This window comes from Lipotes vexillifer, unplaced genomic scaffold (assembly GCF_000442215.2).
Source record: "Lipotes vexillifer unplaced genomic scaffold, Lipotes_vexillifer_v1.1 scaffold1077, whole genome shotgun sequence".
NCBI lineage: Eukaryota > Metazoa > Chordata > Mammalia > Artiodactyla > Lipotidae > Lipotes > Lipotes vexillifer.
The window spans coordinates 688,968-694,907 of record NW_006784237.1 but is presented as its reverse complement, the minus strand read 5'-3'; positions in this window follow the sequence as shown (position 1 = coordinate 694,907).

Below are 5,940 nucleotides of genomic sequence, written 5' to 3'. Positions count from 1 at the left end.
GTTAAAAACAAACAAACAAACAAACAAAACATACAAGGGAACTCCCATAAGGTTAACAGCTGATTTCTCAGTGGAAACTCTACAAACCAGAAGGGAGGGGCACAATATATTTAAAGTGGTGTTATATAAGTGCTTAACATTTTCCAGCTGTTTTAAAGCCAACTGTTTTTCCTGTCATAAGTACATCTGGCATCAGGCAAACAGATTATAGCCATGGACAGCTGACTAATTTATGATGTTTTTATATTTTCATATTTTTGGCAGACTAATCCTGGTTGATATATTAGCCTAGCTTTCAGAGGTGAATCTTAAAATCTTGTACTCTTGACAACCCTTTTACCTTTTTCTCTCCCAAACCCTGGAATATTTTTGGCATGTCCTAAAATTTAATTAAAAAACAGAGACAGGGAGAATGAATTGAACCCTTATGCTCTGTCCTCTAGTGTCCCTTCTGTAGCTGACTTCCTAGGAGGAATTACAAATCTGTGCACCAGTGTTGATTTTGAAAGATCTTTGTACTTTTGACCATTCTCCTTCCTAAATTCATTAGGTCACTGCACTAGTCTTTGCATCCTACTGTGAGAATTGCGTTTTGTCCAAATGTAAGGGGAGGTTGGTAAGTCAAACCAAAAAAAAAAAAAAAAAAAAAAAAAGAAAGCTGGAGTAGCAATACTCATATCAGATAAATAGACTTTAAAGTAAAGAATGTTACAAGAGACAAGGAAGGACACTACATAATGACCAAGGGATCAATCCAAGAAGGTATAACAATTATAAATATATATGCACCCAACATAGGAGCATCTCAATACATAAGGCAAATGCTAACAGCTCTAAAAGAGGAAATTGACAGTAACACGATAATACTGGGGGATTTTAACACCTCACTTACACCAATGGACAGATCATCCAGACAGAAAATTAATAAGGAAACACAAGCTTTAAATGACGCAATAGACCAGACAGATTTAATTGATATTTATAGGACATTGCATCTGAAAAGAGCAGATTACACTTTCTTCTGAAGTGCACATGGAACATTCTCCAGGATAGATCACATCTTGGGTCACAAATCAAGCCTCAGTAAATTTAAGAAAACTGAAATCATATCAAGCATCTTTTCTGACCACAATACCATGAGATTAGAAATCAATTACAGGGAAAAAAACTTATAAAACACAAAAAGATGGAGGCTAAACAATACATTACTGAATAACCAAGAGATCACTGAAGAAATCAAGAGGAAATAAAAAACTACCTAGAGGGACTTCCCTGGTGGCACAGTGGTTAAGAATCTGCCTGCCAAGGCAGGGGACACGGGTTTGAGCCCTGGATCGGGAAGATCCCACATGCTGTGTAGCAGCTAAGCCCATGTGCCACAACCACTGAGGCTGTGCTCTAGAGCCCGCGAGCCACAACTACTGAAGCCCGCGTGCCTACAGCCCATGTTCCACAACAAGAGAAGCCACCGCAATAAGAAGCTCGTGCACCACAACGAAGAGTAGCCCCCACTCGCCGCAACTAGAGAAAGCCTGCCCACAGCAACGAAGATCCAATGCCGCCAAAAATAAATAAATAAAATAAATTTATTAAAAAAAAAAACTACCTAGAGACAAATGACAATGAAAACACGACGATCCAAAACCTATGGGATGCAGCAAGAGGGGTTCTAAGAGGGAAGTTTATAGCAATACAATCCTACCTCAAGAAAGAAGAAAAATCTCAAATAAATAATCTAACCTTATGCCTAAAGGAACTAGAGAAAGAAGAACAAACAAAACCCAAAGTTAGTAGAAGAAAAGAAATTATAAATATCAGAGCAGAAATAAATGAAATAGAAACAAAGAAAACAATAGCAAAGGTCAATAAAACTAAAAGCTGGTTCTTTGAGAAGATAAACAAAATTGATAAACCTTTAGCCAGACTCATCAAGAAAAAGAGGGAGAGGACTCAAATGAATAAAATTAGAAATGAAAAAGGAGAAGTGACAACAGACACTGCAGAAATACAAAGCATTGTAAGAGACTGCTAGAAGCAACTCTGTGCCAATAAAATGGACAACCTGGAAGAAATGGACAAATTCTTAGAAACGTATAACCTTCCAAGACTGAACGAGGAAGAAATAGAAAATATGAGCAGACCACTCATAAGTAATGCAATTGAAACTGTGATTTAAAATCTTCCAACAAACCAAAGTCCAGGACCAGATTGTTTCACAGGTGAATTCTACCAAACATTTAGAGAAGAGCTAACACCCATCCCTCTGAAACTCTTCCAAAAAATTGCAGAGGGAGGAACACTCCCAAATTCATTCTACGATGCCACCATCACCCTGATACCAAAACCAGACAAAGATACTACAAAAAAGGAAAATTACCGACCAATATCACTGATGAATATAGACGCAAAAATCCTCAACAAAATAATAGCAAACAGAATCCAACAACACATTGAAAGGATCATACACCATGTCAAGTGGGATTTATCGCAGGGATGCAAGGATTCACCCATATATGCAAATCAATCAAGGTGATACACCATATTAACAAATTGAAGAATAAAAATCCATATGATCATCTCAATAGATGCAGAAAAAGCTTTTGACAAAAGTCAACACCCATTCATGATAAAAACTCTCCAGAAAGTGGGCACAGAGGGAACCTACCTCAACATAATAAAGGCCATATATGACAAACCCACAACAAACATCATTCTCAATGGTGAAAAATTGAAAGCATTTCCACTAAGATCAGGAAAAAGACAAGGATGTCCACTCTCGCCACTATTATTCAACATAGTTTTGGAAGTCCTAGCCATGGCAATCAGAGAAGAAAAAGAAATAAAAGGAATACAAATTGGAAAAGAAGAAGTAAAACTGTCACTGTTTACAGAAGACAGGATACTATACATAGAGAATCCTAAAGATGCCACCAGAAAACTACTAGAGCTAACCAATGAATTTGCTAAAGTTACAGGATACAAAATGAATGCACAGAAATGTCTTGCATTCCTATACACTGAAAACGAAAGATCAAAAAGAGAAATTAAGGAAGCAATCCCATTCACCACTGCAACAAAAAGAATAAAATACCTAGGAATAAACCTACCTAAGGAGGTCAAAGACCTGTACTCAGAAAACTATAAGACACTGATGAAAGGAATTAAAGGTGACACAAAGAGATGGAGAGATTTACCATGTTCTTGGATTGGAAGAATCAATATTGTGAAAATGACTATACTACCCAAAGCAATCTACAGACTCAATGCAATCCCTATCAAATTACCAATGGCATTTTTTTACAGAACTAGAACAAAAAATCTTAAAAGTTGTATGGAGACACAAAAGACCCCAAATAGCCAAAGCAGTCTTGAGGGAAAAAAAACAGAGCTGGAGGAATCAGACTCCCTGACTTCAGACTATACTACAAAGCTACAGTCATCAAGACAATATGGTATGGGAACAAAACCAGAAATATAGATGAATGGAACAGGATAGAAAGCCCAGAGATAAACCTATGCATCTATGGTCAACTAATCTATGACAAAGGAGGCAAGGATATACAATGTAGAAAAGACAGTCTTTTCAATAAGTGGTGCTGTGAAAACTGGACAGCTACACATAAAAGAATGAAATTAGAACACTCCCTAACACCATACACAAAACTAACTCAAAATGGATTAAAGACCTAAATGTAAGACTGGACACCATAGAATTCTTAGAGGAAAACATAGGAAGAACACTCTTTGACATAAATCACAGCAAGGTCTTCTCTGACCCACTTCCTAGGGTAATGGAAATAAAAACAAAAATAAACAAATGGGACCTAATGAAAAAAAGCTTTTGCACAGCAAAGGAAACTATAAACAAGATGAAAAGACAACCCTCAGAATGGGAGAAAATATTTGCAAACAAATCAACGGACAAAGGATTAATCTCCAAAATATATAAACAGCTCATGCAGCTCAATATTAAAAAAACAAACAACCCAATCCAAAAATGGGCAGAAGACCTAAATAGACATTTCGCCAGAGAAGAGATACAGATGGCCAAGAGGCACATGAAAAGCTGCTCAACATCACTAATTATTAGAGAAATACAAATCAAAACTACAACGAGGTATCACCTCACACCAGTTAGAATGGGCATCACCAGAAAATCTACAAACAACCAATGCTGGAGAGGGTGTGGAGAAAAGGGAACCCTCTTGCAGTGTTGGTGGGAATGTAAATTGATACAGCCACTATGGAGAACAGTATGGAGGTTCCTTAAAAAACTAAAAATAGAATTACCACATAACCCAGCAATCCCACTACTGGGCATATACCCAGAGAAAACCATAATTCAAAAAGACACAAGCACCCCAGTGTTCACTGCAGCACTATTTACAATAGCCAGGTCATGGAAGTAATAAAGATAAAGAAGATGTGGTACATATATACAATGGAATATTACTCAGCCATAAAAAGGAATGAAATTGGGTCATTTTGTAGAGACGTGGATGGACCTAGAAACTGTCATACAAAGTGAAGTAAGTCAGAAAGAGAAAAATAAATATCGTATATTAACGCATATATGTGGAATCTAGAAAAATGGTACAGATGAACCGGTTTTTAAGGCTAAATAGAGACACAGATGTAGAGAGCAAACGTATGGACACCAAAGGGGGAAAGCAGGGAGGGAGATGGTGGTGGTGGGATGAATTGGGAGATTGGGATTTACATATATACACTAATATGTGTAAAATAGGTAAGTAATAAGAACCTGCTGTACAATAAAATAAAATAAATTCAAAAAAAGAAATTTAGTTGAAGTTATCAGTGTAAAATAGGGTGTTATAATTTTAAGCTATTTCATGTGAGCCTCATGGTGAAGACAAGGAGAAAACCTTTAGAGTTACACACACACAATTTTTTTTGCTATTTTATGTAAAATCATTTTATTATAATCATATCCTCTCCTTTAGTTTTTGTAGGTAACTGTATTGCGTTTTTATTCAGTCCTCAACAAAGAACTCTGTTCTCAAAATTTTGCAGATACCATGGATGCTTGTATTTGATTTTGTTCTGTCACAATGCCACCAAGATCTTTGTTAGATGGCTGTCACTCTAGCTGAGTGGACAGCAGGTCTCCTTCCCTTTGCACAATCACATTAGGTAGGCTTTGGGTTTGGTCAGCCAGTAGTGTTTGTAAACCACTTGTGAATTGAGGACTGGCCTGTCAGTCTCAGTGCTGGGTGATAGGGCTCTAGAGCAGGTAAGTTCTAGGGCTCTGGTTCTTGGTGTATGCTTGGACAGCTCATAAATGCAAACAAACATACTACTGCACCAAGTAGGGCATGAAGGAGTCAGAAGTGCCACTCCTGACATATTTGTCTTCACTTGTCTAGGATTTTCTTATATGTGACAGGCGCCCCCTAGTGAATAGAGGGACTTAAGTTGGCCTCACTATAAAAGAGAGACTGGAGAAATACTCTCTGAAATGGTTTTAAGAATTTCACACTGTATTAAACGAGATGCTGTGATTTCGTGCATGTGAATGGGAGAGAGGATGGGGATCTGTTCTCCATAGGAAGCATCCAGGATCTCACAATACAGAAGTAGTCATCAATTTTCTAGATGAAGTTCAAACTAATCTGAACCTTGTTAGACCACCAAAGTACATAAGTAGATTGTTGAACATTATTACTCTCCAAATATAGAGACTTGACTGGGTTTTTTTTTTTTTTTAGTATAGCTAATAGCTTCTAGGATCAGACTGACACACATAAATTGCAGTTGAGACTTGAGAAACCATAATTTCAATCTAAAAAACTTTAATCTGACAAATATATTTGATAAATTACATTTTATTTTGTTAATTTCAAAAATAGAGCATTTAATGAAGGCTATGGTTGCTGGAGCAACACAATAAATCAGTTACTTTTAGTCATCTCTTCTTTC